Consider the following 23,566-nt stretch of genomic DNA (forward strand, 5'->3'; position numbering starts at 1 on the left):
AGGTAGGAGGGGCACCAAGGGCCGTTGTTTAGATAATCTTTACCTCTGCCAGGATGGTATTATGCTTTTTCCCATTTTATTTAGTGGAAAAATGCTGATTTTCCCCAAAGCCTGTTAAACTGACCAAACAATTTGGTCACAAATTGTTTATATCCCCAGTCCTAGTTGCAGAGGTCTGTAGGAACTTCCACATTTTAACAGAGCACATTGCTGCCTGAAATAAATGTTGAAGTTCACTAATAAAGAGCAGAATAAAAAAATCAATGGACAAATAAGTGTCCTTCATCTCTCCCTTTATAGAGAAGCAAACTGATAGAAAGGATGCTAAGCAATTTGTATAGGTAAGTGATTGTTGGGTTAGTTTTTCCTTGGGAGATGTGGACAAATGTCTACTCACCCCAGACAGGGTATCAACATGACAGATCAAAGTTAATGATTCCACCAAAGTTCACCTTTACAAGACAGTGAGTTTATTGAGCTTATAGAACATGGGTGAGGGGTTACTTGCAAGAATGTAGGTGACCTTCAAACAGTTACACTATCAAAAAGTCCCAAGTCATCTTGAATAATGACCATATGGAAGTGACATTGTTGAATCCCTGTGCAGCCTGAGGGCAGCTCTGCTGACATGCTGATCTCCTCAGCAGTTGTGACTGCTTGTATAAACATGGGGAGGGGCTTTGAAAATCTTGTAATTTTCAGGACCTTTCTGGGACTTGTAAGTTTTGTTTACTTTTTGAGTCTCAGGAGCCCTCCCTCCCCTTTTCAGGAAGAATGCTTTAGTTTGGAGGATTATTGCCCAACAGTGAAGAATGGGAGTAAGCTTGGTCTCTTAGAAAATCAAGTTCTGGCTGGGTGTGGTAGTGCACGCCTTTAATCCCAGCACTTGGGAGGCAGAGGCAGGCAGAGCTCTGTGAGTTCAAGGCCAGCCTGGTCTACATAGTGAGTTCCAGGACAGCTGGGGCTACAGAGAGACCCTGTCTCAAAAAGACCAAAAAAAGAAAATCAAGTTCTGGTACAATGGATCTTTAGGCTTTGGGAATATTCCAACAGCTTCAGAAAAATGCACTAGACAACACAGAAGACAGTGGTGCATGCAGTGTTACAATGTCATGTATCTCTAAAATGTATTAATTCATATCTTTACAGGATCATGTAGAAGTCTTGATAACACTTAAAGGAACCAATGATAACCAAACCTTCACTTACTTATTAAAGTTGGGTAAGAGAGGACTCATAAAAGAAAGAATTCCTAAATAATGCAAAGGGTTCCTTACAGTAAAGTGTTTACCACTTGGAAAGGGAGATAGGATTTGAGATGAGTTCTAACTTGGCCTTGTGTTCACCCTCTTAGGGATTTTTTTTAATAACATCTTTGGATATGTTTATTCTGCTTGAAAAATTGAATTTCAAGAGCTAGTATAACTGTAATAATTTACACACACACACATACGTATATACAGATACACACATGCATACATACACACTTATGCAGTGTCTGTCCTTCTGACTCTTGGTTGCTGATGTAACAAAAATTTCTGATTGTACTCCCCTTTAGAGCATTCTGTTGTTTAATCTTAGAGGAGGACACCCATAGTCAACAAGTCAAGTGTGTACTGATTCACTGGCTCCCAAAAAGCTTTTGCCTCAGCTGAAACACAAAAGTCCCCAGCATCATAAACAGAATAAAGGTACTGGGAGGCATCACTGGAAGTCAAATGGAATTAGAGTGGCCAGGAAATGTTGAAAAACACAGGAAATGAGCCTGAAGAACCAGTCTTTTCATAAAGAAGAGAAGGCAAGCCTGATGATATTCTGAACAGGAAATACTTTATACTGAGAGCAATTCCCCACCACAGCCCATTCCGACAATTGGATTCTTAAAACTAGCCAGGTGGCATGGCGAATTCTGCAGTATAGAATCACACTACAAGAGAAAAGTGTTTCCTCTTAGTGGTTAAGACAGGAATTGAAGTCTCTGACTACCTCTGTGAGCCATCTGAAAGGTGAGTGATAGACAACGGACAGGGAATAGAAATTAAAACTGAAGGTGACGTTTAGAACACCAGAAAAGAGCTCCCTCCATACCCCTGAATTTGTTTTAAGGCTCAGAGGTTAATGATTCCAGGGCAGTTTCAGTAAATTAGTGGTATGTTCAATGACCAAAAGTTGTTCTTTTTGTCCTTCCAGTCCCCCTGTGCTCAACCTACTTATGATGTCCTAGATGTAGAGATGTCTTATTACTTTCAATTGCTGTCATAAAATATTGACCAAAACTAACTTGGGGAGGTAAGGGTTTATTTAACCTTCAGGTTACAGTTCATCATGGAGGGAACCCAGTACAGGAGGTACGAGCAGAAACCTGGAGCACAGACCATGGAGTAGTGCTGCTCACTGACTTGCTCTCCTGGTCCATGCTCAGCCCGCTTTCTTATACAACCCAGGACCACTGGCCTAGGGATGGCACTGCCCACAGTGGTCTGGGCCCTCCCACATCACTCAAGAGAACAATTAAGACAATACCCCACAGACATGCCCACAGGCCAATCCAATTAGAAAATTCCTCAACTGAGGTTCCCTCTTCCCAAGTGTGTCAAGTTGACAACTGAAGTTATCCAGCACAAGAGATTATATCCTCTCATGGTTCCCAAAGCCAGAAAGGAGAAAGGAAGGTACAGAAATGGGGACAAGATCGTTATTTTTTTAGTGTAGCTAGTAAATCATTTTCATCTTTCAGATAAATATCCTTCCTAGAACCTCCCTTGCTCTTCAGATGACTTCCCCCTAAAACTCATCAAGTGAAAATGGTCCTCAACCTATGTCTAGTTCAGTGATCATCACTGAGGACTTGCTGCAGCTGGTTAAACCATGAGGAATCATATCTAGGTTTGGGTAAGAAAGCAGGCAGCATGGTGTGGGGTATGCCAACAGTGACTGCGTGAAGGGAATGCTTCTCTGGGGAGATGACGTGTGAGCTGAAACCACACGGCAAGGCAGAGCCATCCTTGCACGCTATGGGATATAAAGGGAGAACCAGCCAGGGAGGTTGGTTATGGAAAGCCTGACAGAGGAGGAGACACTCAGGACAAGGGTGAGTCAGCCAGGTGTGAAGCTGCAGGTGGAGACGGGTGGGGGCTATCCAGGCTGCAATAAACGCCAACAGAGAGGCAAAGAAGGGATGGGAACCAGTTTGTGGGGTTGGAGCAGGACAAACAGGATGGGGTAGGTTGCTGCCTTGTGAGGATGACTTGATGGGTGGGGGTGTTAGAAATCAGATTCCAGCTCTGTAAATTCAGTGATAAAGTGCCCTTTGCTAAAGGAAGGTACTGGGTTTCACCTGGGCTTCGAGTGAAGTTTCCTCCAGCAAGTGTTGGGTTGAGTTCTGCTTGAGCACTGGACACAGCCAGTAGGCAGGCAGAAGCAGGTCACCAGCGTGTACCAAGGCTTGGAGGCTCAACATAAAAGAGCCTTCTACAAGGCTTTGCCAGAGTATTATGGGTGAGTCAGAGGGTGGCCTCGTTGCAGCTGGGGCTGAGGCTGGCAGCCCTGCTTTGTGTAGTGAAGCCCAGTACCCACCTTGGTAAAGGCTGGGAGTTCCAGCCCCACTAATAATAAGAAAAGCTGAGTTGATTTTCTCATTGTGTGGAGTGGTGTTGGGCTAGGGTGCTCGCCAATAACATTTCCATCTTCTATGTTCTAGGTCTCTAGTAGATGCTTAAAGAAAGTTTGCTGAATAAATGGATTGTCAACAAAAACTCTGTTCATTGTGTGAATCGGACAAGTGCCTCTAGGCCTGGACTGGCTCTGTGTGGTCCATCATGCAACTCCTGACCAGTTGAGCTTCTAGCAACCCCTCCCTGTTTTGCAATAAATAGTCAGATCTTAGCAGATAAGTGTTCAGACGCGTTTCATATTTATATGTATTTTTCCTCTGAGATTGTGGACTCTGAGAGCAAAGGGGATACCTTTTTATTGTTTCAGAATTTCATATATGCATGTAATGAAATACACATTCCTCCCCCCAATTCCTCTCCTGTCTCAGCACTTTCCCTACCAACTTCATGTGTTCATTCTTTGTTTCTTTTTAAAAATTTTATTTTATTTTATTTTATATGTAGAGTGTTAGGTGTGCATGTATGTAAGTACTTGTGTCATGCAAGTGACCAAGGAGGACAGAAGAGGGTGTCAGCCTTCCTGGAACTGGAATTATTTATGGTTGTTTGCCACCATATGGGTGCTGGGATTTGAACTTAGGTCTTCTGTTAAAGGCTCAGTTAGTGCTTTTAACTGCTGAGCCACCTCTCCAGCCCCCGGGTGCTTTTTGAAACCCACTTAGTCAACTTAGTGATGCCAGTATGTGCCTGGATGTGGGCCCATTTACCAGAGCAAAGGTGCTTTTCCTGAATAAAAGTGACTCTCCCTCACCCAGTAGTCACCAGTTGCCAGTGGCTCCTCAGCCAGGGGTGTGACTTCATGAGTCCCTCCAAAGGGAGCATCCTTTACGTAAGTCTGCATACCCACAGATGTCTGACACACTGGGACTCGTTTATATACAGAGTGAAACTGCGACTGATAAAGATATATCTTTGAAGATTCTTTAGTTGTAACAAGTACACCACATTGATGTGGGATGTTGATAAGGGGGAAGGGTGTGTGTGTGGGGGATGGGAGTAACTGAGATCTTTACATTTTTAAATAAAAAAAATGTTTAATTTATTATTTTTATTTTATGTGTATGTGTGTATTGCTTGCATGTATATAAGTGCACCCCTGTCATGCAGTGCCCATGGAGGTCAGAAGAGGGCATTGGATCCCCTGGAACTGGAGTTATGGATGGTTGTTAGCTGTCATGTGGGTGCTGGGAATTGAACCCGGGTCCTCTACAAAAGCAGCCAGTGCTCTTACTAAGCCATCTCTCGAGCCACAACAAATGTAATTTCTTACTTTATTCTAAATATGTCTCTCTGTATACCATGGCACACATATGGAGGTCAGAGGGAATTGGCTCTCTCCTTCCAGCATATGGGTTCCTGGGATTGAACTTTGGTCATTAGGCTTGGTGACAAGTGCTTTTACCACTGTACCATCTCACCAACCACAAATCTTCATATTTTCTGCTCAATCTCGCTGTGACCCTAACACTGCTCTATAAATAAAATTCACTGAAAAATAGAATTTTCCCATTTGGTTCACTTGGCTGAATTTCCAAAAGGGAGTGTTCAACTCCAAAGAGGATTCTGAAATCTGTAGTTTGTAAAAAAATAAAAACTAAGTACAGCACCTACTGACTTTGCCTTCTTGCCCTGGTCACTCCATGGAATAATGATGGTTAAAACTAAGGGGTTACTCTCACTTTGTTACAAGAACTTCTTTGTGTTTAAAAAGAAAAAGTCACACTCTACATAAGCATGAATATGATTTTCCAAACATCAACGGGGAAGTAATATGTTCATGAATAGTAAAAACAAAAGACTTTTCATGAAAAGGATATTTTAGTTGCTTTAAGTATCAAAAAGATATATTCTGGGACTGGAAAGATAGCCCAGTAGTTAAGAGCACAGGCTGCTTTTCCAGAGGATCAGTTGGCTTTTTAGCACTCATGTGTGGCTAACAACCATCTATAACTCCAATTCCAGGGACCTGACACCCTCTTCTGGCCTCCATAGGCATTTCAGGCACGGGTGCACTTATATACATACACATAAAATAAAATTTTAAAATTAAAAACATGCATATAAGAATCAGTTTTCTCCAGGGATGAGACACCTGATGGGTTATCCCATCCTAAGTGATTAGCCCTAATCACTTGTGCATATGAGCACTACACAATGGACTCACTAGGTTCAATAGATGTATGCATGTGCAGCAAGAATTATAGAAGAACAGGTCATGAGGGAGTTGAGAGGAGGGGGAAGTTGGAGGGGGAGGGGAGATGTAAATATAGTGTACTCATGTATGAAATTCTCAAAAATTATTTTGAAAAGATAGGATCATGCTACTCTGCCAGAGCCTTTGTGTTTGTATCAGTGAGTATAGGCTTGGTTATGCTGCAGTAAAAACTAGCTCCCAGGTATCAGTAACTAAGAAAATGAATAACCTTTTCTAAAAAAAAACATTTTATTTATTATTTTTATTTTATGTGTATGAATATATTGCCTGCATGTATATAAGTGCACCCATGTTGTGCAATGCCCATGGAAGTCAGAAGAGTGTGTTGGATCTCCTGGAATGGGAGTTAGGATGGTTGTTAACCACCACATGGGTGCTGGGAACTGAACCTGGGTCCTCTGCAGGAGCATCCAGTCCTCTTAATTGCTGCTGGAGTTATCTGGAGCTATCTCTCTAGCCCCAGAGTAACCTTTTCTTATGCTCTTGTAGGTTAACAGGGGTCTGTGCTTACAATACTCACCCAGGGACCTAAGGTGGCTGGGGAGCTAGTATTCTGAATTGCTGGTCACCCTGGTAGAACTGTTTGTGTGTACCCATGCAACCACAAAGAGGTGGGGAATTGCAATGTGATTTGTCCTTGGAGTATCCCAAGGATAAGTAGGGAGCTATACTAGAATAATCTTAGGGTAGGGAAACCCAGCCATTGACAGAGCCCATGTGCAGGCACATGTGGTTTCTATATCTCTCAAGCTCAGGCAGACTTGGAAGGATGAATAAAAAAAGACCAAATACCACAGATCCCGTGCCACCACCACAACCCTGGGTCTCTTGCCAAAGATGGAGCCTTTACAGTTTGTGAGAGTCTGTGTGTGTCAGCTAGCATGTGACTCATCCACTCCCCAGCTCTGTGCCCCTCCCACTGCAGGTTCTGCTCTAGGGCAGGACCGGTCTGCCAGGCTGAGGCACCCCTGCACATGGGACAGAGGTCTGTGGGAGGACAGGGCCCAGCGAGGCTGCCTTAGTCTCCAGAGCTGAGTTAAAGAGGTCCAGGAGCCTAGCTGCTAATCTGAAGCAAGCTATGACGAAGGAAAGCCACTGATGGCCCTAATCCAGCTGCCACAGAACGGAGCAGGTGTCCCCGTGAATCTGTTGTTGGCCAGTCACAGTGAGTAGTCTTGTCTCCTTCCAATGACTTTCTTTGCCAAGGAATTTCAGACATGAACAGCCAATTATGATTCCATAGTTGGGAGGCTTTGATAGTTTGTGCTTCAGTTAGTAACATGTACAGGGAATATGTATCAAGAAAGAATTGGATAACTTACAAGTTCTTTGTGTAATTCAGTAAGAGGACCAGTCTGGGGTGAAAACATTTGTTTCTATCTGTGGTTCTGTGCTCTCCTGATCCCATTCAAATTTCAGAACACAGGAAATTAGAATGCTGGAATGACTTTCCCCTTTTATAATGTCCATGGGATAATGTCCATGTGTTCTTGTCATTTTTCCATCAAATGTTGTTTTTTGTTGTTGTTGTTTTTGATTTTTCGGTTTTTGGTTTTTGAGCTAGGGTCTCCCTGTAGCCCCAGATGACCTAGAACTTGCTATATACACCAGACTGGCCTCAATCTCGTAGAGATCTGCTTGCCTCTGTCTCCCAAGTTCTGAGATTAAAAGGGTGAACCAACACACCCAATCAAGTGTCATTTTTAAAATATATACTTTTATCATTTTTATTTTATGTGTATGACTGTATTGCCTGCATGTATGCAAGTGCACTCATGTTGTGCAATGACTGCAGAGGTCAGAAGAGGGCATCAAATTCCCCGGAACTGGAGTTATGGTTCTTAGCCACCATATGGGTGCTAGGAATTGAACCTGGGTTCTCTGCAAGAACAGCCAGTGCTCTTAACTGCTGAGCCAACTCTCCAGCCCAGGCAAGTGCCATTTTATTATTAAGGTTTCACCAACTTCAAATCTCCTTGAAGCTGGGGGACTATTTTTGTACTTTCTTAAATAAAAACAAAAACAAAGCAAAACAACAACAACAAAAACCATGCAGTTCCATCAACTAACCCAAGACATTGACATTTCTTGATCCTGGATATTCTTTCACTTAGTAAATCTGAACTTCGGGGAGATTTCTATTGTTTTCATTTTAAATTTTTTAGTTTATTATTTTATTTTTATTTTATATGTATCAGTGTTTTGCCTGCATGTATGTAAGTACACTCATGTGCACAATGCCCATGGTGGCCAGAACAAGGTGTTAAATTCCCTAGATCGAGAGTTATGGATGGTTGTTAGCTGCCATATGGGTGCTGGGAACTGAACCCCAGTCCTCTGGAAGAGTAGCCAGTGCTCTTAACCATTGAGCCATGTCCCCAGCCCCCTTGGTTTAGTTTTTTAAAAAGTATTTATTTATTATTTTAGTGTATGTGTGTGTGTGTGTGTATGTGTGTGTGCATGAGCATACTCATCATAGTGCATATGTAGAGATCAGAGACAACTTGAGGGCATTGTTTCTTTTTGTACCACATGGGTGGTGGGGATTGAACTCAGGTTGTCAGATTTGGTTGCAAGTACCTGTATCTGCTGAGCCATCTCGCCAGCCCCTCTCTTGGTTTAGAAGGTTGTCTTTGGTGTGCCTCTCTGCACTGTGGGAGAGGAAAACCCAAACTGACCTCCATGCTCTCATACTATTCTTTAAAAATCATGTCGTAGTGGATCTCTAACTTTAGTTCTTTTTTCTTCTGAAAGATCTTTGTCAGAATTTTGTTGAATGTGAGTTTTACAAGACCAGTGCTCTAACCCCTGAGCTATGGAGGGAGCCCTGGCTTGAATGTGAATTTTAAAAGTTGAATTTATTCTCCAAAAAGTTTTGTTCTTTGAATTTTGACAAAATGTATTTTCCTTCAAAATAGCTTACTGTGTGAAAAGGGAGGCTCACATTAGTCTCTCATTATTTTAGACTTATTTCCTCTTTCAAAGCTGATGCCTGCTCTTATCAAAAAATTGACTTGTTAGTAGCTCAGAAAAATTATCTTAGGCACATTTTCAGCAAATGCTTAGCCTTTTTAGACTGTAAATTTTGCATTTTATATCATTATAGGTCATATTCTAAGATCAGGGAGATCTAAACCCCTTCGTAGCAATACTTGAAGAACATAGAATAGCACCATTGTCTTTTTGTAGGACGAATGAAAATCTGTAAACAGAAATTAGGATTTTTCTAAAATTCAGGAAAGTAGGAGGGCACAGGGACTGGTTTTGGAAGTAGTTTTCTGAACCCAGGAAGTACAGGGCACTGTCTGTAGAGAACGATATCTTTAGGAGTGTTTAAATGACATTGTTTCTTTTCTGGTGATTCTTTTTCCTCCTCATTTTCTAAATTCACAGCGTTATTTCTTTTTAGAGATACACACCCCATTAAAGAAATAGTCGCAATTTGTCTTACAAAGAAGAAAGTAAATACCTCATACCACGCCACAGAAGAGATCCTGAAGGCCTTTTCAATAATTGATGTATTTCAGAAATGGTTCTAGTTACTTTTCTGTTACTGTGATAAAACAGTGACCAAAATCAATTTGGGGAGGAAAGGGCTGATTTCGCTTATAGCTCACAGTCCATTTTCAAGGGAAGCTGAGGCAGGAACTCAGGCAGGAACCTGGAGGCAAGAAATGAGACAGAGACCATAGAGGAACACTGCTTAATGGCTTGCTCCTTTACCTATGCTCAGCTCACTTTCTTATATAACCCAGGACCACCTTCTCAGTGGTGGCGCACCTACTATGGAATGGACCCTCTCACATCACTCAACAATCAAGAAAAGGTCTAACAGACATGCCCACAGGCCAATTTTATAGAGGAAATTCTCCAGCTGAAGTTCCATCCTCCCAGGTGTGTCAAGTTGACAACTGCATTTATTCGCTACAGAAACCTTGAGAAATGGATTTAGTTAATCAAAGCAGCTTTATGTACTGAATGATTCCACCACTCTATGAATAGCTAGGCATTTCTTTAGTAATGTTATAGAAAGAAAGGAAAAAAAAATCTGTTTCAACCTCTGTGAAAGCACATTCCTTTTCTGTGTATATCTCTATTAGTACTCAAAACATTCAGGCTTGGTGGGTTCTGGTAATTCTCAACCATATCATAGAAACATGCTACTTCCCACTGGGACAAGCCACATCCAGCGCCACTTTCCCTCCCCACTTAGTACTGTGTCTGATGTAGGAGATGTGATTGCATTCATAGCAGAGAAGAATCTCAGCTCACCGTGACTGCTTCTGAACACCCACAGTTCAGCAGGCAGTCTATGAGTTCCATGATTTTGGGAATATATAGCTATGGGGGTTTGTTATCTTGATATATTTTTCTTAATGTAATAGCAATAAGTAGTCAGGTTTTAATAACCCCTGATTTTATTTTTATAAAAGGTTATAGACCCTTTATTGCCCCTGCATATCATTCCTGAATCTTTTGAAAGCAATGAGCAAACTCCTACGTCACTCTAACATGAGCCCACAAAGTGACTTTCTCACAATAATACAGGTGCATTTGGGAGAAACACGGCATGAAAGCAGCCTTTCATTTTTCACTGTTGTTTCTCTTAAGGCATTTTCCTCAGTCTTTTCTTTCATAGCTGGGTGGTTCTCAGTGACTTATTAATATCAATCCTGGGGTTTTCCCTCATATTTGTGTGTGAATATCAACTAATTTTAAAAGACCATTCTGCCCTGACCTGAAAATGCTGAGACAGTGAAGTAGGAGGAGACGTACAGAGGTGTTCCCTATAATATGGTTCCAGTCTGCCAATAGTAATGAAATTATGCAAAACAAGGAATTTTAGGAAAACAGTGGTGTCCAAACTTCTAGAAATTGTGATGGATTTCATGAGTCGGTCACATGTGTTATTACGAAGGTCTTTTTGGGATCTTACTATGCAGTGAAATTGAGAAATTACTGATGTGAGCTGCCATCCCTTTTCACCTTGTCTGAATGAAGAGAGCGTAGCTTTTAAAATTCTTGTGCTGAGGGTTGATGGGTCCAGCGAGGTCAGCTGTTGTCCCTTAGCTCAAACAACTGGGTCAAATACACTGTTTACTGGCTGCACTCTCAGTAGACATGGAAGGGGCAGGAAGATTCCAGACAAGTGTGGGTGAGGTGAGAGCATGCCTAGGCAAGTGATTAGAAACAATAATGACAGTACAATAATAATAAATAACAATAGCAGTAATAATGCTATTAATAATACTAGAAGTCTAGTATAATCTTCTATCAAAAAAGGCAAAGCAAGTCCTGATCTGCTAAACTTGAGAACATCTGTTGGTCGACCAGCTAAAACCCTTACTTATTAATATAGCTTTTTTTCTTTCAAATTAGATCTTTGTTTGGAAAGATTGGAATGATGTGAATTACTTTTTATTTATCTGAAAGATTTGTAGTATAAAATACAAATTAAATAGATTTGGCAACAAAAACCAAACTCTACCTGTATCAGAGTAGTCCTTCCAAGTTGCTATGCATAAAATAAACAAATACTACAAAGTATGCACAGTATAACGTTCTGGTTGTAGGAGGTATAAAACTTGCCCCAGAAAAAACACCTGGTTTTAAAGAATCACATTGTTTTAGGGGCTGGAGAAATGGCTCAACAGTTAATAACACTGGTTGCTCTTGCAGAGGACCTGGGTTCAGTTCCCAGCACCCACATGGTAGCTAACAACCATCCATAACTCCAGTCCCAGATGCCCTCTTCTGACCTCCACAGTCACATTGTACACATATGTGCACTTACAATATGCAGGCAAAACATTCATATACATAAAATAAATAAATACTTGCTGCCAAGACTGATGACCTGAGTTTGATCCCCAGAACCCACATGGAAGGAGAGAATGAACTCTTGAAAGTTGTCCTCTGACCTTCACATGTACACACACACACACACACACACACACACACACACACACCCCACAAATAGATAAATGTGAAACAAAGATCATTCTTTAAATCTGTTAACAGCCTTTCAGTCCTCCCTATTACCTCTAATTGCCTCCTCCAGTTTTTGAGCTGTCTCTTTGAAGGCTCAGGATTCAGTAAGAATTCTGAGCTTCTTAAGCAGCTTCAAGTTGGCGTAGAATCTGGAAGATTGGCAGTCTCACTTCTGTGAAGGCTATGGCATGGAGATCTTTTCCATGTTTCCTAATACCTGGATCTCAGACATCAGTTCTCCCTGAATTTGCACTCACCCACCTGTGAGGTCCTCTAACTTCTTGAAGTTAGAGCCAACGACCAGGAAGTCCACATAACCTGTCCATTTCCCATGCCAAAGGAAACTCTTCTTTTTTTTTTTTTTTTTTTTTTTTTTTTTTTTTTGCCACCGGGTGTGGTGAAACTCACCTGTAATCTCAAAACTCGAGAGGTAGAAGCAGGAAGATCAGGAGTTCAAAGACATCCTCAGCTACATAGTGAGTTTGAAGCCAACCTGGGCTACAAGAAAACTTGTAAAAGCAGCAGCAGCAGCAGCAGCAGCAGCAAAACCATTTTTAGGGTTTTGTTCTGGTACCTACCTACCAATTTCCTTTTTGGTTGTATGACACAAAAGCTGTTAATAACTCATTGGACCAGGGAGCTTGGAATTTTAAAACAATTTCAAAGAAGACAATTCTTCATTGGTCTATTCTTTCACAGCAGTGAGACAGACACCCCTGCAATCTCAAAAGACTGTCTAGATACAGGTCTCTGCGCTTGGAGCCATCTAGCAAAGGGTGTGAATGGTGCCCACCAGCACATCTCTGTTTTGGTGGAGTTAATGATGAGGGGAAATCTGAGATGTGTAATCAAGATGACAAACATCTAAATGGCAGCATTTCCAACTGGTTCCAAAGAGACAACTGAGTTTCTTGTAGCAAGAACTGGATTTTGGGGAGACAGAAAGGCTCTTGAAGAAATGGAGCAGGCAGAGAGAAAAGTAAGAACATAGGATGAGGGAAGAGCAATCTCCCATACCTGTGAGAATTGCCAGAGATTGGTCTGGACTCAGACTCTGGCCATTGAGAAAACAGAATCCATGTGATCTGTGTACACCTGGCTGACAGCTGCAAGAGCGAGACCAGATGGTGCAGTGTGTGCAAAGCTGGACTGAGCACTGACACACAAAGACCAGCGATGACTATACACCTTGGCAGGAGCCAGTGTGGTAGAGGAGATCTAGTCCATGCTGAAAACCAGTGAGCTGACCTTGCATGGGAAAGTTTTCCATTATTGGCTCAGATTCCAGGGCTCACTGAGTTCAACTACTTGATTACACCCAGGCCCACCTTGTTTCATGACTGCTAGGTCTTTGTGCACTTGTCTTAAGTGCGAACATTAGGTTCTAGTCTTCTCTCTCTACTGACTTGCCAGGAAAGCTCTGCTTCACTTTGAGATGCAGGCAGGGCCTCTAGGGTGCTGCATCTCTTTCTAGTGAGCCCTGTGCAACTTGTGTCTCAGCTGCCCCGTGTCCTTCAGGCTAACTTTTCAAGGAAAACCATTTCAAATGTATTGATGCAGAAGCCTCTTCCCACTCCAGCGACAACCCAGACACGTCCCTTTTCGAGGCAGAAGCAGTGGCGACTTGGCTGTGTTCTCTTTCCTTCAGTCATGCGGAATGGGAGGGAAATACAGCATTTGTACACGTACAGAGATGAAACGGTTCATCACACATTCATGTTCATAAAAAGAAACGGGAAAGGATGCATTCCAACAAGAAGCAAAGTGAATGTGAAGAAAAGAGATGTACAAGTGATGTGGGGCCAGTGAGATGCCTTGCAAATCTGGAGACCTGAGTTTGATCCCCAGAACCCACATGGTTGAAGGAGAGAACCAACTCCCACAAGCTGTCCTATGACCACTCCTGCCCAATGCTAACTAACGACGTACATGTAATAATAATAAAAAAGAATGTGACTCAAGAAACAGAGCAGGAAATGAGTTTCCAACATGGAGAACGTGGGAGGAAGGGAACACTAGACATTTTCATTTTGAATATCAATCCAGGAGCACTTTCCTCTATCCATTTATAAAATAATTAATTATAAAATAAGTATTTATTCCTCTCCCATATCTACCTGTAGTTCTACATGGAGAGAGGGAGGGAGAGACCAGCAACGAGATTTTCTAGATTTGTTTCTTATTTCCCATCTCGTTGCACAGCATTGAAATTGCTGGTTCCAAATACACAAATACTGTGTTCATTTCCCCTGCTTTTTCCATGACTTTTTTCCATTTAAACTCTAGACTTCCCCTCCCCATCAAACTTCTGAGCTCTATTGTTGAGCTCCATCTCTAGTACTTTAGATCCATTAAAAAAATTATTTTGTGTGGGGCGTGGGGAGGGGGTGAGGGGGTACACGTCAGAGTGTGCCAGTGGAGATGGGAGGATACTATGCAGGACTTGTTTTTCTTCTTCCACCGTGTGGGTCCTGGGAATTGAACTAGGTTGTCAAGCTTGGTGGCAAGCACCCTTACCTGCTGAGCCATCTCACTGGCCCTGGATTCAGATTTTAGTGCCCTTTACTCCTCCTTCTTGCTCATTTGGGCATTGGGTCCTGTTGGTTTTGTTGACTTTGAATCCATGCTCCTTGGTTTGGGTCCTTATTACTGTTTACCCAGATGGAAGGATGCTTTCTTCACTAGTGCCCTATCTTCCCACTTCACTGTGGCAGCATAATCTCTGTGAAATGAAATTCGATCCTGTCTTTATAAGATCCTGTCACCGTTCCTCATTCTCTATGGAGGAATGTCCTTGCTTAGCTGTGGTACAGATCCAGCCTGACTTTAGCCTCTCTCTCTCTCTCTCTCTCTCTCTCTCTCTCTCTCTCTCTCTTCCCCTTTCTCTCCCCCCTCTCCCTCTGTTCATGTGTTGTGTGCACATGCATGTGGGGAATCAGAGGTCCATCAATGTTTGGTCTCTTTCTAAATGTCTATCTCCCATTTCTTTGGACAGTGTCCCTCACTGAACCTGCAGCTCATCAGTTAGTTAGGCTGACTTGCCAGCAAGCCCCAGATACCCTCCTGTCTCCCCACTCCCAGGACTGGGATCAGGGTGCATGCTGTCATGCCAGGCTCTCTGTATAGATGCTGGGGATTCAAGCTCAGGTCCCCCTGCTTGTGTGACAAACTCTTTCCTAAGCCATCTCCCAGGCTCCTGGCACCAACTTTTCTTTGCCTGAAGAGCTACACACATCAGCTTCTGCACACCTGGTGCTCCAGTTTGTGGACCTTTCCAGTCATCCCTGCTTCACCTGGCTGGTTCACACCTTGCTGGGGACCTTTCACTCCTCTGCTTGGAAAAATGCTCTTGTTCACCCGGGGCAAGCCCACAACTTGTCTAGGATTGTTTCCCCAGTCTCTTAAGGGAAGCTTATTGCTTCTTGTCACAGGCTCTCCAAACATATTTCCTATTTTAAGTAGGACACTTATAGCATTACCTTATACCTTTTATCTTGCATGCCTTCCTTAATTATGTTGTAGATTCCTGAAAGGCCAAATCATGGCTTGTTTGTTTCCTTAGTCATCTCCAGAACATAAATTTTACCGGAATGAATGAATAAATCAACAGAGAAACATGACTCAGAGAATTCGAGAATCCCGCCATATTTCCTAAAGCTCGTCATGACAGAATTGAGGGAAAAATGCAGATTCCCCAGAGTTATGTTACTTTATGCTTTTTGAAGCACAATGTAGAAAAGTTTAATTTTTCCAAGCCGGGTGATGTGGCACATGCCTTTAATCCCAGCACTTGGGAGGCAGAGGCAGGCGGATCTCTGTGAGTTCAAGGCCAGCCTGGTCTACATAGTGAGTTCCAGGACAGCTGGGGCTACAGGGAGACTGTGTCTCAAAAAGACCAGAAAAAAAATTATTTTTTCCTACTGTAAAAATTCAGAATATAAAAAGTAGTACATGGAATTTTAAAAGTAATTTTATGTAGTCATTGTTAAAACTGTGCCGTATTTGTTTCTTATATTTTTTTAAAAAATAAATTTTGGAAATTGAGAAAATCTCAAATATAAAAACAAAATAATAATCACCTATGTTCCCACCTCCAGGATAACGTGCTGTTAGCATCTTGTTATGTTTCCTTCCAGTCTCTTTTCTATTGCTCTTTTTTCAGTTTTAAAAAAGAATTGTTTTATTTATTTACATTTAAACAGATTTTATTGATTCTTTGAGAATTTCATACAATATGTTTGATCATAACCAGACTCGCTCTCCCAGCGTCTCTCAGATTCCTGCTTCCTTCCTACTCACCTCACTTCCTGTCCTCTATGCTTTTAAGGCTTATCAAGTTGCGTCCCTCAAGTACTCTTGAGTATGGGTCCATCCATAGCGTGTGATCAAGCTATTTTTGTTTATTCATGTGTTGTGTGTTTCTGTGTGTATGCCCATATAGCCCCACATGTTTTTGCGGCCAGTAGAGGGTGCTGGCCCCCCCGTGAAGCTAGAGTTACAGGTGGAGTGAGCTGTCCAATGTGGGTGCTGGGAAGCCAGCTCAGGTCCTCTGGAAGAACAGTATGGGATCTTAACTGTTAAGCTATCTCTCTAGCCCCAGATGCTTGTTTTCCTTTTAAAATCACTCTTTGACTCTGTGAGCAATGATACTTAATACTTATAAAGAATTTCAAATAGACTAAAAGCTGTGAAGGAAAAAACTGGAAGAAATGACATGTAATTCTGCTACCCGGACTGTTGGTGCTGCGCATAGGAGGTCTTTCTTATCTGGTTGTTTGTTAACGGTCAAACATTATTTCTGATGTTTTTCTGATTATGTTTGGTGATTTATAAAGGCCTGATCAACTGAGGCACAGAAAGAAATAAAGCAAAGCCAAATACCACGATTACACTCTATTGGCTATTAAAGGTACTAAGTTTTCTTAACAGTAAAAGGACACCTAAATGAAACCCAAGGGAATGTTGAACCTCTAAGTATTTTTCTCACAAAATATTGTTTTCCAAATAATCTTCCTAATATTCTAAAGAGCAGTTATAAAATACACTGAGGATGAAGCGACATTTAAAAACCTCCCTTTTAATTGTATAAGCAGGTAGAATTATTCTGTTCTGTGAAGATAAAGTCTCAGTTAGCTACTTCCTGTTTTTTCTATTTTCCCTTTTCTGCTAAATGCTTTTATAGTGACCTTTTCTTATCACTAAATTTCAGGGAAAACATTCTTGTATGAATGTACTTTAAAAAGTCATGACCTTTATTTTCTTCAAGATCAGTTTTTGTGATTTAATTATATAAATATGAGGAGTTGAGTTTTACAGCCTAAAATATTTACTTATTAAAGCCATATTAATCTTCAGTAGCTTATACAGTAAGAGCTATTGAGGAAGAACATGTGCATTTATAGACCTGCAGAGGGAATGCTCAGCATAACTTCATTCGACCGAGGACACAGAACAATCTTTGTTTAGATATGCATCTCCACCTTCTTGCTCAGCATTGTCCTCCCCCTTCACATCTTGATGGTCTCCTTCTGTGAATGCACATGATTAGCTGTCTGCTTCTTAGTGTTCACATTGACCCTCCTTATCCATCAGCCATTGGAGGAGGACTGGGGCCAGGAAGATGACCGATTCATGCCATTTTTTTGGAGAGGGTTTCTTGGTGGCCCTCTTCCTTCACTGTATCTGGAATCCAATGAGCTTCTGTTGCCTCTTCCTGCAGAGTTGTGAAAAAAAAAAAAACCTACAAATTCTATTATTTCCCAGAAGAAATCTGTTACCAAAGATCATTTTCATAGAGACGGACTCTTATGTCCAACATTTGTCCATTTGAAATGTAAGCCTCTTCCGACCTGTACCCTACTCCCAAGCAAATTTAAATATATATATATATATATATATATATAAATTTCACAAATAGGACTTTTTATTTGTTACTGTTAAAAATATGAATTTTAAACAGATTTTGGACTGGTGGTTCATAGCCATCAGCTCTTTCAACTTTGGCTCCTGTCTCATCACCAGCTACTTTTCTAGGACGATTACCTTCACCATGAGTTTTCCCAATTTGAACTTGGGTTTCTTCGGCATTTTCACTTTTCTAACGAAGACATCGTGCAGAGGATAAATAGATTGGCAAATCTTTCCTGTGTCTTTTCCAATACTGTCTGGAATCAATTTCTTAACCACTTCTTTCAAGTCATTTGTCTGTACCTCTCGGGTTATGATCTCCATCATTTTCTTCCGGATCTGGCGGACCTTCTGGTGCTGTGCATAGGAGGTCTGGTTGTTTCTTTCTTAGTAAAACCAACACAGAACAAGCAAAATAAATAACCATAGATTGTCTTGACATCAATATGAGTTTCAATCGTGGTCTGCCATTTTTTTTTAACTTAAAAAAACTTTATTGAGAATTTCATACATGCATATAAGGTATTTTGGTCAAATCTGTGCCCACTCCCTCTCCTCCAACTCCTCCCATATCTCCCCATCACTTTTTCCTCACAAGTTCGTGTACTCTTTTTTAAATTATTTTTTGTTTTATGTGTATGCGTGTATTGCCTGCATGTAGGTAAGTGCACCCGTGTGGTGCAATGCCTGCAGAGGTCAGAAGAGGGCGTCAGATCCTACCATGTGGGTGCTGGGATCTGAACCTCGGTCTTCTGAAAGAACGTTCAGTGTTCTTAACCACTGAGCTATCTCTCCAGCCCCCCCTTTTTTAAAATGGGGATTTTTGCTACTCTAACATTCCCCCCCTCTGAAAAGGTAACCTAAAATCTTTTAGGGATTAGATAAGAGATCCCAAATACTTTTGACATTTTTGGCCTTTGGAACAGAGTCAAAATGTCCTTGGGCCTCTTAGCAACATACTCTGTTCCAAAGGTCTGCCATCTTTTTGTCCATGGAACACATTTTGTCCCAGGTAAGATCCATGCCATGGAAGTTAGACAGTTTTTGCCCTGAACATCCTCAGTAGTGAGCTTGATTTTTTTTTTTTAAAGAAGAACTACATTTCTGTGTTCCAGGCACTACAATTTTCTTTGCTTTAGGTTATTTTGTTGATTTCATATTTCTACTACTGTATTAGCCAGGGATCCCAGGTGGAAAAGAAACAAGAGGCCCCCCCACATTTGGTTTGTGTACATGTATGTATAGAATAGAAGTTGTGAGATTGGTTCAGATGATCCTAAACTGGGTAGTTCCACAGTGGCCATCTGTAAATGGGGGTCAGAAAAAAGCAATAGCTGTGAAGTCCAAGCTAGAAGACTTAGAACAAGAGAGGCCAATGATACAGCCCCAGTGTAAGGCTGACACTGGGAAGCTTCCTGGTGGGCTGCTGGAGTATGTTTGCCTTTAGAGTGCCACAGGAGAGAAAACCCACTCAGGAACACAGCTGCCTGCACTAGTGGGCTTCTTCCTTCTGTTCTTTTTTCCCTAGCTGAGACCTCAGCCCCTTGGATAATGCTGTCCATGCTCTGGGTAGATCTTCCTCTCTGTTAGAGGAGTCACATGCCAATAATCTAGGCAAAGACCCTCAGAGTCACCCAGAAGTGGGTTTTTCTGACTTCCTAGATGTCTCTCAATCTAATCATGTTGACAATCAGAATGAACTATCACAATGACCTTTTTATTTGTTTCTCCTTTATCAACATTTCTGATGAACTGCCTCAAATCTTTCTTAATGTTGACACTTAAAAAATATTTTATTATTTTTATTTTATGTGTATGAGTGTATTGCCTGCAAGTATGTGCGTGTACCCGGGTTGTGCAATGCTGTAGAGGTCAGAAGAGGGCTTCGGATGCCCCTGGAACTGGAGTTAAGGATAGTTCATAGCCGTCATGTGGGTGCTGGGAATTGAACTCGGGTCCTGGGCAAGAACAGTCAGTGCTCTTAACCGCTGAGCCATCTCTCTAGCCCCTTATGTTGACATTTTAAAAATAGTTTTTAGTTATTATTTTCATTTTATGTGTATGAATGTATTGCCTGCATGCATGTAAGTGTACTCATGTTGTGTAGTGCCCGAGGGAGTCAGAAGAGGGCATTGGATCCCTTGGAACTGGAGTTATGGATGGTTGTTAGCCTCCATGTGAATGATGGAAACCGAACCTGGATCCTCTGCAAGAGCAGCTGGTGCTCTTAACCGCTGAGCCATCTCTCCAACTCCCATGTTGATACTTTTTATTAGTATCTCTTTGCTTCAGACTTCTAATTCATTTATGAAGTTCATGATGTTATTTTAACTTTTGAAGTTTTTATCAGGATCTGTTGTTTTATCTTTTCTTCTTTGAATGCACATGCAACAAAAAGTATTTTCATATCGTTCTGTTTGTTAAAGATAACTGTGAAGAATTCTTTCTTTCTTTTTTTCTTTCTTTCTTCTTTTGTCTTTTTGAGACAGGGTCTCCCTGTAGCCCCAGCTGACCTGGAACTTGCTATGTAGACCAGGCTGGCCTTGAACTCACAGAGATCTGCCTGCCTCTGCCTTCCAAGTGCTGGGACTAAAGGTGTACACCACCACGCCTGCCAACTGTGAAGAATTTTCATGTGAGAGTGTGAGTTTGTGTCTGTGTGTCTTTATGTGATTGTTTTCTAGATTGGCATTTATGTGCATGCTGGAGGGATGCAAAGTCAGGTCCTCATGATTGCATGGCAAGCACTTTACCCCATGAGCTATCTCCCCAGCCCTTAAGAATAAGCATCTTCATCTTTTCTTTCCACCCTCTAATCTCCTACCAGTGACTTCCACCAAAAAAACACCCACCAGAAGCAGAGACAAGACATCCCGTAGCAGTCAGCATCTTATGGCAGAGAGTAGGACTGGGAAGGATGGAGATCATCTTTGATGTGATGTGTGCAACTCCTCAGGTTCACCAAGGCTCACCCAGGCTTAGCTCACATACTGAGATTTGGTTAAATGCACAGTGTCAGTTTTCTCTGTTTCCATGGGTTGTGCATTCAAGTATCTTAAGGTTCTAACTTTTCTCTTAATATTTTTTGTGTATATTTTTATTGATTCTTTGAAAGTGAATCTATTCACCCCCCACTTTCCTAGCCCCTCAGTTTATGTCCTCTATTAATTTTTAAAGGCCTATTGAGTCTAGTTTTTGTTCCCCAAATGTTCTTGAGTGTGGGTCCATCCCCTGGAGCCTGGCCACACCCTTAAAAAATCCAACTCCTCTTCTTCCAGCAGCTATTAGTTGTTAGTAGTTCCTCAGCTAGGATTGGAACTTCTTGCCTACCTTCTCATCCATGCTGCAGTTTTATCTGGCTTGTGCTTGCACAGGTCTTGTGCATGTTGTAACAAGCATTGTGGGTTCATATGTGCAACTGTACTGTTGTGTTTGGAAAACTGTTTCCTTGTATTCATCTACCACCTCTGAGTCTTACAGTCTTTCCCCTGCCCCCCTCTTCTGCAATGATCTCTGAGCCTTGGGAGGAGAGGGTGCAATAGTGTTGTCCCATTTAAGGCTGAGCATGCTGCGGTCTCTTATTCACTACATGTTGGCCAGTTGTGGGCCCCTGTGTTAATTGAAATCTGCTGCAAGAAGAAACTTCTCTGGTGAGAGTTGAGAGATTCACCTTTAGATATAACAATAACTCATCAGAAGTCAATTTAATACTATGTACATTTAGCAGAATAATAGTAATACGTTCTCTCCTATGATCAATGACCTGTCTAGTCACAAGTTCTCAGCCCTGATAACAGTGCCAGGTATGGGCTCTAGCCTGTGAAGCAGGCCTTCAATCCAATCCAAAAGTGATTTTTTACTCATATAACATTCATGCCACTATTGCACAAGTGGGCATATCTTGACAGGACAGTCATTATTGTAGCTTTCAGCATTCAGGATTGGGTAAAACTGATGATTCCATTTCTCTTCCAGTAGCATGCATAGCACCTTCCAGCACCATGAAAGCTAGACGGTAAAGATGAGGCTTTGAGGTCAGTACCAGCTTGATTTCTTCTTGTTTGTTCTATGACTCACCTATGCTGTGTCTTCAGCAATAGGGACTTACTGTCAAGTTATGGGATGTAATCCAGAGCAATGGCAATAACCAGTATTGAGTGAGAGTTGATCTTCTTTAAGGTAGTGATGCTAGATAGGCTGAACAGGCTCCAGTGGATAAACTCACACTGAGGGACATCTGAATATATAAACTTGACTTGATAGGCCTTAACATATAAGACAGAATGCATGAAATCCTGTGGGCAGGCTATGGGGGGGTGCAGATAATATGATTAAAATGTATTGTATGAAAGCCACAAAAATTCAGTAAAAATATACATTGAAAGAAAAAAAAAGGACCACCATGCAAAGCCTAACAAAGGTGTTTCATGCCCAACGAGGAATATCACTACATAAACCACAAAGTGATTATTTTGTCATACATAGAAACAAGAATTTAATAATAAAATATTTTTATAACTATTACATTTAACCCTTTAAAAATTAAAGCAAAAGATAATGGAGTAAAAACTTAAAAAATATAATGCACTAAAATTTTAAGCTAATAAAGTGGTTTCATCTTGATTTGTAGAACTCAATTTTCATTTTGTAAAATGCTCCCTACTTAAGTCTGTGGACTGCATAGTGACAGATCTACGAGAGTTCATTGCCTCCAATCATTTCTTTTTGTTTTTGTTTTGAGATGGGGGTCTAGCTATGTAGCCCAGGCTGGCCTTGAACGCTCAGCGATCCTCCTGTCTCAGCTTCTCCAGTGTTGGGATCACAGGAGTGAGCCACCATATCTTGTTTTATTGCCTCATTATTTCTTTTGATTTACTTTTATTTTGTGTGCATGAGTGTATTGCCTGTATGTATGAAAGTACACCCATATTGTGCCATGCCTGAGAAAGCCGGAAGAAGGTGTCAGATTCCCCTGGAACTGGAGTTACAGATGGTTGTCAGCCACCATGTGGGTGCTAGGAACTGAACCCAGGTCCTTTGCAAGAGCAGTCAGTGCTCTTAACTGTTGATTCATCTCTCCAACCCCACTTACATTTTTTAAGGCTAAAATGAACTTAGAAAAGCTTAAGTTTGTTTCTAGGTTTTATCAGAATTATGGCAACAAATCCATCCATGTCTTTAATATTTTTATGTTTTAATGATTGTACCCAAAGCAGTAATGGCCATGATCATAGTCTGAGCTCACTGGGTGCTTTTCATACTGGAGTTGTCATCAATTTGAATGACTAAGGCTGAAGTAAAAGATGCAAAAATGACTGTAACTTTACTGAAAATTGTGTATCCATCTGTGTTGCAACTGAATATATGTAAAAGTGGTCAGCAATACCTTTGCTCTTTTGTGTGAGCACCACAAACATTGTATCAACATTAGATTGAAAGACACAATAAGAAACATTCCACACAATGGTTGAATTTCAGTGGAATTTCTGCTAGATTCATATTTCAGTGCAGGAAACATGAATGAAAATCAGTTCTATCTCATCCTAAATGTAATGACATTGTTATATATGATCCATGATCAGGCTGAAGACCAGTCAAGTGGTAAATACCAACATTATGATAGCTGCTGGGCTTTGTGATAACAGCCAAGTCTTCTGAATCTAATTCGATTGATTAACTTGGGGGGTGGGGGGAGTATGCCATTTTGTGCATGTGAATCTTTTAGTTTTTATCTTTTACTATTTTCATTTGATGTGTTTGAATATTTTGCCTGCATGTT

At 41.3% G+C, this 23,566-nt stretch overlaps 1 pseudogene; it reads right to left on the reverse strand.

Moving 5' to 3' along the window:
- Positions 1–17,803: 17,803 nt before the first annotated feature.
- On the reverse strand, positions 17,804–18,866 carry LOC108491481 (annotated as a pseudogene).
- Positions 18,867–23,566: the final 4,700 nt, after the last annotated feature.

Source organism: Nannospalax galili, unplaced genomic scaffold (assembly GCF_000622305.1).
Source record: "Nannospalax galili isolate Female #2095 unplaced genomic scaffold, S.galili_v1.0 scaffold803, whole genome shotgun sequence".
NCBI classification, from domain to species: domain Eukaryota; kingdom Metazoa; phylum Chordata; class Mammalia; order Rodentia; family Spalacidae; genus Nannospalax; species Nannospalax galili.